Below are 11,701 nucleotides of genomic sequence, written 5' to 3'. Positions count from 1 at the left end.
AAATAAAATTTAAGCTTATTAATTTAATCATTAAAAATTATATTATGTATTATAAAAGTCATTTAGATAAATGTATATTTTTTTTATTCATTTTAAACTTAAAAATATAAATTTATTAAGAGGTATTCTTTAACTATACATTAATTTATTCTCAAACTGGCAACAACAGACTTTAATGTCTGATTTACAGTTATCCCTTTTTTTTTACAGATGTTAATGAACGATAATGATTTCTACACTTGCAATATTTTTTTATATGATAATTAGGTAGAACTATGGGGCCATTCAATAAATAATGTAAGCATAAAGGAGAGAGGATCTAGTAAATTCTTATTTATGTTGTGAGGAGGAGTGTGAAATATTTTTGTCAATGATCCATGGCTGAAATTTATAGGTTAACAATTGTAAAGCAATATTTTAAGTAAAAAAAAAAGGTCTTTTAAACTAAGCTAGAAAGTCAAAGTAGCACTAAATATTCATTTAAAAATCATCACTTTTGATTTAATACTATCTACATAAAGTCGCTGGGTATTTTATTTCTACAATGGATAGAAGTATTACTTTGTACATTATTTTACTTAGTAACATTATTATTACTTTATGCATAATGCTACTAAAAATACACCAAATTTACTGTATTTAAATTCTTATATTAAAAATCAATGAACAATCTAAGCACATTAATAACACAAATTAGGTACTTCTTGTTTAAATGGTTAAAAAACACAAACCGTATATGTGTTGTTTTATTTAGATTTGAAAAAATTTGAACATATAAAAAATGACTTTTTTCCTTAATTTCTAATTTAATTTTTGAAGTAAATTAGTTATTGAAATTATGAAGTATGTAAAGACATTTAATTTCTGCCTTATTTCTTTTTAGTTACTTCCAAAAAACAATCAGATTATGTTTTAAACATTGTATAGTCTTTTATGAATAATGTTCTGATTAATTTGGGTGGTTGTATTACTAATAAATAAGAACTAGGGTAGGAAATGTTATAAAAACTAGCGAATCATATTTGGTGGACAGAAATCTGGAAAACTGTACTGTAAATTTACACTTACATAATTTTATGAACAACACCTTCTAAAGGAAGTTCAAATTTTGAAATGTTTAAATTGTAATCTAAGTTAATAAAATTCATTGTTTTTAAATTGAAAAAAACTGCAGCAAAGCAATAATGTATGTAACAAATTGTGTGTAGATTGAAAAAAAAATCTATTTATTTCTATTATTATAACTACTAAATATTAAATATCTACTTATATTTTATTATTATAACTATTATTCTTTATGAGTGCATAGAATCACTTTAGTCCATTATCCAAGTCTCTTCAATGGGACTGTTTGGCCTTGCGGCCCTCCCAGTACTTTTTCGTATGTTCCAGTGTTGAAAATGTTTGTGTTGTTAATTTTTTTCTTGTGAGTGTGAAGCGAGTGTTTTTGTTCTTGATTTTCTTGTTCTTGATTTTCTTGTTTAATATTATTTTATCTGTGGTCTCTTCTGGTGTAAGGCCAATTTCCTTCAGATCCTCTCTTATTTCTCTCATCCATCTTCATCCTGTCTTGGTGTTTTTCAAGTCGAGGTTGCACTGTACTAGCTGTTTTAGAAATCTTGAATCCTCATGATATGTGTAAAGAATCCTTTACACATGGTATCAGTTATGGGTTGTAACTCTTTGTACAAGACTTTGTTGGGCCCAATCCTGGGGCTGCCCATCTTTCTGTTACTTTTTATTGATGCAGGTTCTTCCAATTCTTTGATTTTCTGGAGTCTGGTCTGTCTTTGATTGTTGATCAGCTGGAAGAGCACTTCTGCTGCATAAGTGGTGTCTGGTTTTTATAACTGTGTTGTAGTATCTTATTTTTGTGTTTATTTATAGGCATTTTTTATTGTAAGTGTACCAGGTTAAGTTTTGATCTTTAGCTAGTTTTTCTTCTAATTTGGATTTTTTTGGAAGTTTTTTTGTTTAGATTGTTATTATTTCTCTGAGATATTTAAATTGGGTTACTATTTTGATTTTATTATTGTATATATTTAGTTCCTTTTTAGGCGTTTTTAGGGCGTAATTTCTGTCTTTTCGATTGATATTTTGAGGCAAATTTTATTTTCAGTGATTTAAAGTTCTAATATCCATGATTTTGCTTTGTGGATGTCATTTGCTAGGAGTGCCAAGTTGTCTCTGAAACCAAGACAGTTTGTTCTGATTTTTTGGTCTATTTTTACTTTTGGGGGCATTTTTTGAGCCATTCTCTCATTACTATTTCCAGAGCACAGTTGAATAATAGTGGTGAGAGTCCATCCCCTTGGCGCAGAACTGTTTTGATCTCAAATGCTTCTGACAGCTCGCCTCTGAATTTTACATTTGACTTAGTGTTTGTGAGAGTCAATTTTATCATGTTTATTAATTTGGTATGTAGTCGAAGGTGTCTTAGAATTTTTAGTAGGGATTCTCTGTGGATGCAGTCATAAGCTTTCTTGAAATCTACAAATGTTGTCTCTGAGTGAGATTCCTCTGTAATTGTTAGGGTCTGTTTTGTCCCCTTTTTTGTGTAGTGGATGGATAAGGGCTGCCATCCCCTGTTCTGGTAGTTCTTTGATCCAGATGTTGACTAGCTGTAGATGATAGGCAATTTTTGCTGATCTTCCTGCATGTTTCCAGATCTCTACGAAAGTCTAATCTCCCGCTGCTTTGTAGACGTATTTTACTGTGGGAGGGTTGATGTTTTCTGGTGGTGTTGTTATTGGGATGTAAGTTTTAAGTTTGGAAGTTCTGTTGCTTCTTTGCAGTTTAGGAGTTTGTTGAAACATTTAACAAAGACTTCCGGGTTCTTTATTGTTGTTCTTTATTGTCAGTTTACTGTTTTCATTCTTTATTAGCAGGGTTGGGGGTTCATATTTTTGGAGCTGATTTTTTAAGGTTTTTTAGTAGTCTCTTTCTTAACTGTGTTTTATTGTTTTCAGTGTGTCTTTGTGGTGTGCCGTTTTTTATTCTCCTTATGGTTCAGGTGGTTTCTTTTTTTTATTACTAGAGATTTTGGAAGGATTTTTGGGATTGGTGAAATATCTATCCTTGATGTCTTTTCTCCATTGTTTTGTCACATTCACTGTGCCACTATTGATGTTTTTTACGGGATTTTATTAGGGCTAATTCTTCTATGATTTGTTTAAGGTTGTTGGCTAGATCTTCAAGTTTATCGGTAATTATTTTTTTTGGTTGTTTTTTTTTTTCAATCCAAATGACATCAACAAGACTGGAGTTCTACCAAGTAAACTGCAAATATTTGTGGGAGTCAAGATGATGTTAAGATCCAACATTGATGTCTCTTAAGGTTTTGTAAATGGTGCAATCAGATACATCATCAAAATTATTTGGCCAAACATTCGTCATGGGCAAAAGTATGAGATTGGCATTCCATCAATTTGCATAGATTTTGGTAGAGATGTCATACACAAAATTTAACTAAAGTCGATACAGTTCCTGCCAATCGAGGATATGGAATAGCTGAAATAAGAATACTGCCAATAATTTTATCATGGGCATCAACAGTACACAAGTTGCAAGAATGTTCAGTGGATTATACAGTAGTGTACTTCAAAGCTCTTCGAGGCATACATTGCCTTAACTCAGGTTCATTGGTGTGAGGATTGAAGAACTTGACAACATGAAGCTTACTAGAAAAAAAATCGTGCAATAATGCCGGTGGTAAGAAAAAAATAATAAATAAATAAAAATATATAAATTTAAAAAATGCTCTAAAAGTAGAAAATAATTTTTCAATGATTGTAAGATAATCAAAATAATCATTTGTAAAAAGAAAACTATTACGCACTTATAAAATATTACTGAAGAACTTGAATAGGTGTTCTGTGAGAATTCATAAAGGTAAAAATGTGAACATAAATTAAAATGATTAGACAAAGTAACATTTTTTAAGCATACAATGGTTTTCTTTTTACAAATGTTAAAAATTATTTTGATAATCTTACAATCGCTGAAAAATTATTTTCTACTTTTTAGAGCAATTTATTTAAAAGAAAATCATTGTTTTAAAAATCTTTTTTTAAAATTTATTTATAAATGCTAATTAACATTAATTTTAATTAATAATGTGCTCCAAAATAAATCACTGAATATTAACAATAAAATAATAAATAACTTACATATGAAATGTCGTTAAGTATTATTAAGTGTTGTAATTATTAAATTGATATTAAAATTAATTAGTTATGTTATTATTATTTTATATATACATTTATTTAAAAAGGCTTACATTGAAGGCACAAGGTCGATAGTTCACTTAATAAAATATTAAAAAAAAAATTTTATTTATAAATACAGTGGTTCTGAAACATACAAAAGTTCACAAATTTATGAACTAATTAGATTTTCCTGCAAATTTTTATTTTATTTAAACTATAATAAACTTATAAAATAAAATACTATACTGTAACACATAAAGAATAAAAGGTTTGCTAATTTATTAAGCAAATACTTTTAAAAGTATGAGGTAAAGTATTGTGTGCAATGAGGTAAGGTTTAAAAATTAATAATATATTAAATACTAAGCAAAGAGCTGTTTACTATATCTATGTTTTTATATACATACTGTTTAATGTATTTATTAAAATTCTTATAACCTGGCATAAAAATAATTATTTTATGGTAATAAACTCTGGATATAAAATAATTAATATTACAACTGGAAAAACAAATAATAATGATTTGTTATATAAGGATCAATCCATTGGTTACATGACCAATTAAAAAAAAAAAAAAACTGATGTGGATAACACATGACTTCCTTGAACACCTATTAAATTATATTCACATTTTTTTTTTTAATGAAAAGTAAATAAAATTTTATTTCATTAATAACTTCTGATATTTTTTCTTTTTTTTTTGTTTCAATTATATATCTTAAAAAAGTTTTTACCATGAGAGGTTAATAAAGCAATATATTAAATGAAAAAAGGAGATTAAGTCTGATTCGAATCGATGTGCCTTCCCGTAGATCCAAATATTTCATTAATTAAAATTTTATTTGGCTGTAACTCTGAAATAAATGAAAATAAGTTCCACTGATGATATATTGTTGAAAAGCTCTCAATGAGAGCTTATCACTGTAGTTAAGAAAACATCCAAAATCCAATTTTTTGGAATTTGGACACTTTTTTCAGTCAATTGCATCTCAATTCCCCCCCGAGGGGAGAAGATCCCGCCTCGTAGCATGTCGGGTCGCTACACCACCCCCTCCGTTCCTTGCCAGTAATGGCTTTAACGGAGGACATCTTGTCCTCAAACTGAAACACATTCCACAGTGTTCAGCCCGGCCACGGTGATATGCCACCGATGCAGATGCACCGAGGGACATCTACATCGGTAATTCACCACGAGAGATAGTAATGAGTTCTGCTTTCCGAAGAAGACAGCTGACACCTAACGCTACCACGTTGCCCTCAGGAACTAAGCAAAAGCCTAACTTGCGGAGAAGAAGACCCCGTTCAATCAATTGCAATCAAAAGGGGAGGTTGCAACAGTTTTAAATCCAAAATTTCAATTTTTTTTAGGCCGAAATGGCCTACAGCCTTTAACAGCCTATGGCCAGAAACTAATCAAAATGGATTCAGGGATGGTCAATATGGATATATCTGTTGAAATGTGAAAAATGAAATTTTTCACGATCACAATACTTCCTTTTTTCGTACAAGGAAGTAAAAATTGAAACTTAACCCACTTGTTTCCTACATGTTTTAGAACCTTAAAACTATTTTTTTTTTAATTTTTTATTTAAGAAGTTTACGTGTGATGGCCATATTTGTTAGTGTGTATGCACACCTGATTTTGTATTGTAAGGGTTTATGGAAAAAATCATAAAAAAACTATTGGTCCTGGATGGATGAGAAAAAGAAATTTAATCATATTTTCTCAAGGTAAAAGATTGGACCAGTGGTTTATTTACCTATCTCTCATCTTTCTATAAGAAAATTACCAATAAAATTGAACATGAAAAATGGTGAAATTTTACTTTAGATCATTTTTTCAAGAGGCAGGGTTGGCATACAGAGGATGAATTATTTTTTAATGTGTAGGTGTATGTTAGTAGTTTTACCATAAATAATATTAATGGTGATATACTTACCCCTAAATTTTTATGAATTTTTGAAAACTATTTTTTTTTTTAAATTCACATTTTGGCTTCAAATAACTCTTGACAGGGCTGGTGATAAAAAATCAAATTTGCACAACTTAACAGTGTTTTTGTAGATGTTTATGGCAAATAAAAACGTTTCTTGTGTATTGTATTAATTAAAAATATGTAACCTCTTAAAAATCATGAAAAACCTGTTAAAAGCGATACCATTTTGACTCGCTAAGTGGTGCTCCAAGTGGTTTTTTTTTATCTTTGCACGTTATATTTTTTTTGAGGTTGAGGAACCTCATTTACTACAGGTGCTGATGCAGTCTGACTCGCTAACAGGTCCCACAAGCTGTTGCAGAAAATGTGTATGTATTCCTGCGCACTACTGACTAAACCTTCTCTCCTGGCGATCCGCCTCCTGGGAAACCGCTAATAAAACATTACTAAAGGAGGGAGGTAAGCAAGCACTAACACACACATTCGGTCTCCACTAACAAACATCATCCATACCAAACCACTACACGCACACACTGCACACCACAAATATCTAAAGAGAAAAACATTCAGTAAATTGAACACCTATTTATACATTCATACAATCAAGACAAGTGCACCATAATCAAGAAGACATGGCCACAAGACATAACTTATCCACCAAAGTACACTCAAAAGTTAATTAAATTTCCACAATCTAACCCAGAGTACACACAACTCAACTAATTACCCACGCGACAGTCAGCCTTTAAAAACGTGAGCAATGCCTTAGGCACTGGGAGTGGAGTGTCCATGGCTTCACCGCACCAAAGTGACCCCCCTTCATGCTTGAGAGGGCCCCAAAGGCACTCAGCTGCAGACCTGTCCAACCCGGCACCCTCCAACGCCAAATTTTCTTGCAGGCCGCACCAATACTCAGTCTCCTACGAGTTTTTTCTGTTTTACTAAGTTCTTCTAAAACTTTTCTATTATATTTTTGCAATAATAGTCCACTGCTTCACTCCCTGAAGCATTATCTGCTGAAAATCCTCAGGTCTGAACATGTCCACCCGACCCAGGGCATCCAGCATGCACCTCCATGCAACAGAAAAAGACATGGTACAGTGTTTCCAACATACCGCAGGCTGGACAGCGGTCTGGATGGTCAAGAGTGAACCTAAACAGATACGATCTGTAACCACCATGCCCAGCCAGGAATTGTGTAAGACTATAATCAATTGATCTGAGAGTCCTACTGCACCAACTCCTTACATTCCCAATCATACAATAAGTCCACCGACCTTTCTCTTCGGCATCCCACTGTTCTTGCCAAGTATTCATCAACTGTTGTAAATTGGCCACAATCAATCTCTTCTTCTGCAAAGAAGGAAGCATCCTTAATTCTCTACGCTTCCTTCTGTGAGCAATTAGCAGGTGAATTGGCATAACACCAGCCAGCACCTCTGCAGCCTCTCTTTTGAGATCGTATGATAAGCTGCCAAAATCCAGAGGCAGTATCTCTTACGCAGCACAGCAAGTATTCCATATACCTTTTATACCTCAGAACATCTACCCAGATTTCTGCCCCATATAAGAGGGAAGAATACACCACACTTGTTAATAACCTCCTCCTGAGTTTTCCAGACCCCCTGGTGTTCGGAAATAAGATGGCAACCGCATGTATTGTCCTCTCCGCCCTCTTACAACTTTTCAAACATGGACTTCGTACCTCAATCGAGCATCAATCCAGATGCCAAGGTATTTAATGGCCATTCTGGAATCAACCCTCCTTCCCACCAGTTCCAACGACAATGTTTGACGTTAAAATTCTTTTCAGGGGCCATTTCAAGGCCAATCCCAGCCATCCAAATGCTGATCGTAGTATACTAAGCCTGAATTTTATCCACAATCTCTGTTTGTAGTAGCCCCAACTGTGAGTACTATGTCATCCGCATAGCTGATCACAGCCACGTCCTCCGGAAGTGAAATTGGAAGGACTCCATCATATACCGTATTCCATAAGGTTGGTCCAAGGACCAACCCCTGCAGCGCACCCCAATCAATGGTCCTAACAGTCGTGCCATTCTCTGCCATATAAGTCAGTCGCCTGTCTCTAGAATAATAATTTTAACAGATATGCAGATTTCAGAGAGCATTTGCAATGGCAACGTGAGAAACTCAATTGAATGCGTTTCTTACATCCAACTCCACCAACGCACACATTTTACACTCTGCAAGGTACATCCGAGCTGTGCCTGTCACCACATCAAGTGCAGACCTACCAGCTTGAAAAAATTATCAAGTTTTTTTTATCATGTCAATAAACTTTAACATATGCGCCTTTTGTTGCTTGTAGAATGTCCAACCAATAATCAATTTCACACTATGTATTGGTCAACATTTTTTTGGTAACGCTAGCAACAGCGTCATTTATTCTCAGTTTCAATGTGTCCAGATCAGGTTACGGGTGTTCACAGTTATATCTGGTGATAAGTGGTGAACAGGGAATGGGACCATTGCACCCAATTTATCTGCCATGAAATGATTCATTCAGAAAATCTCGAACTAGTAATCCCCAAAGTGATGATATGCCATCCTGCTGGAAAACCACCCTAGGTTTGCAAGTCATTTAGTTGAGATATAGCAAAGTGTTGCAGCATATCCAGGTAAATGTTAGCTGTTATTAATTGCTTAATGAAAAAGAAGGGACCAGTGATTCTGTTGTGCACCAAACTGCACCTCATATTCACTTTAGGGGAATCTCTAATTTTTTCTCTGGTAAAGTATGGATTTTCTGAGCCCCATATTCTCACATTATGCCTGTTACTTAACCTGAGGTATTGGTTAGCTGGCATCTCTCCCGCCACCACCCCATTCGGTCGCCCTAGAGCATAGACCAAATGTTCCGTGCCAAATAACGGCTACTGTGCCTCAAAAACAGATTTGCGACCTCGTTATTCTTAATGCTCCTAGTGAGTGGTTAAGCTGGGTGCCGTACAGCACCCGCTTTATGTGTCCCTACCGCTCACTTGTCACATTAAAACTAGATCGGGGAGGCGCACCCCTTGTTACAATTTAAAACTAAAAAAGTTATAAGTTAAAAAGACGGCAATTTAAGCCGCCATGCCTCGGTCGCTGTTTGCCAGGTAGTGCCTGCCCACCATTTAAAGCGCTGGAGCTTATTACTGGCTGATGGCAGCCATTATTTCAAGGAAGACTTCCCACAGACACGCTACAGGAATCAATATCCCATTAAATTAAACAATCTAACGATGACGGTTGAACATCGCAACCTCATCGAGGAACTCCCACACGGTCCGACAATGCGGCTCACGCCACATTGACTCGCCGTTTATGAGCGGCCAGTTTTCCCCCTGACCTCTAAGTTCCAGGGTGGCCCGGTCTCTGGCTCCCCAAGAGCAGGGCAGTCGAACATTAGATGTTCGTTCGACTGGATCTCCCCGCAGACACACAACTCATCAGCCGCTAGGCGAAACCTGAACAGATATTGCATCAAATTCACATGGTTGGTGAGCACTTGGGCACCCGCTGCCCTTAAAAATGAACTCGAGGCATACCATCTCCCCAGATCCTGTATAAATCTATACAGAGATCTTCCCTTAGTCGTGGTGTGCCATTCATGCTGCCATGCCTCCATCGCGAGGCTCCAAAGCCTCTTCCACAGGCGGGAAACGGGCAACTGTTCGAAATTTAAACCCGGTGCATTGTGATAGCCGTTCCGTTCCGGTTCTAGCCCGGCCCGAGGGCTAGAATAACCTGAGGTATGGAAAGTAGCCTCGTCTAAAAACCACCTGCTGCAGGTACTCATTGTCGTCATCAATTCATTCTAAAGTCACAAAGGCAGCATGACGAGAGCCATTATCTGGCTGTAGATGTTGCAATAGCTGAACTTTATATGTGTGCAACCTTAATTTCTTGTGTAAAATTTTGTGCACTGTTCATGGAAGGTCGACTACACTTCCACTCTCCTTCAACTTTGCATTACCATGCAACAATACTTTTGTTATCAGGTGCTGGTCGTCTGTATTCCCTTCTAAAATTTTGCTGTGCAATAATCTGTGATTTCGACTTGTGATACCACAACACACACTGCGCCTTCTTCTGGATTGATGCCATTTTATAAAAAAATTGATCACAGTGTCCTCTACCTGCAACAAACCAACATTATTTTTTGTTTCTTTTGCCACAAACCGCACAACTGTAACTGTTACAGTTTTTTTGTAGGAAATTTTTTTGTTATCATGGACAAACTTTATGTACACTCTGTATTAATAAACAACATGCTGTTGTATTGGGCTTGAAATTTTTTTCCGTTTCAATTTTAATTTTCTAAACACCTATTTTTATAGATTCATCTTGTTGAGAACAATGAATTACATACAACAAATATCAACATGAGTTGATATTTTTATATGACTTTTGAAATTCAGTGAATAGTTTTAAACATCAACATTTGATTTTCCTCTAACTCTTCATATGGATATAGGGTTGAATTTATCATTATTTTAATATTTTTCACATTACAAGAATCACATTGTGAAATTTCTTTAATGGCATTATTTTTTCTATCATTCTGAAAACCTACAATAACAATGCGATTTATCTAACTGTGATAATGTTTTTATATTCCATCTTATAGAATTTGTTTGAGGAACTGTTGGATTTTGTGAAGTTTCCCATTTTCATAAGCAATTCTTTATTTTTATCACGCAATTTAACTATTTCCAATTGAACTTAAGGTGGCTTTTAAATATAGTACATTTCATGCGATTTCTAATTTAGATTTATTATCTGAAATTACAGCATGGAATTGTATTTACATCATTATTACTATGTTTCAATACTAATTCTTGTCTATTGTGAAGATGTTTTTTTTTTTTTTTTTATAATCTTCAGCAAAACCCATTAACATCAATATTAGTATACACGATAGTAAAATTGCTATCGTTATCTATATAAATTGTATTATTTTCACCATAAATCCAACTGGCATTTTCAGCTGATGAAATTAAAGAATTTGTCATTGAAAGTACATTTTTCATGACTGTTGTTACACCTACATTTCTAGTATTGGCTATTTCTTGTTTAAAGAAATTTAATCTCGTCAAATAAAAATGCACCTGCAAAATTGACCAAATCTGATGTTGATTTTAGTTCGAAGCAATCCAACCCTGTTGACACTGTCAACAGCCATTGTTTTAGTGTTAGGTATATATTGTAATGCTCATTGTTATTGCATGTTACTTGACAACGGTTCGCAGTCAAATTTTATCACTGAGAAAACTGCTAATTTTTAAGACTACCATCAAGAAAAACATGTTACAATCTACGTGGTATAGGCACGGCCACAACCATTACAACTCATTCCATGGAATGTGCTATTAAATCAAGAGTGAACACTCAACAATTACCCACAGTTAAAATTAGAAAATCAAGTTTGCAATTACCACAGAATTTGCTACTGGGTGATCCAAATTTCCACAATCCAAGTGACATTGACATGCTTCGTGGTGCAGAATTATACTTTAAACACTAAAGCAAGTGAATCAAATCCAACAT

The sequence above is a fragment of the Lycorma delicatula genome, chromosome 9 (genome assembly GCF_047948215.1).
Source record: "Lycorma delicatula isolate Av1 chromosome 9, ASM4794821v1, whole genome shotgun sequence".
Classification (NCBI taxonomy): domain Eukaryota; kingdom Metazoa; phylum Arthropoda; class Insecta; order Hemiptera; family Fulgoridae; genus Lycorma; species Lycorma delicatula.
This window is presented reverse-complemented; position numbering follows the sequence as displayed.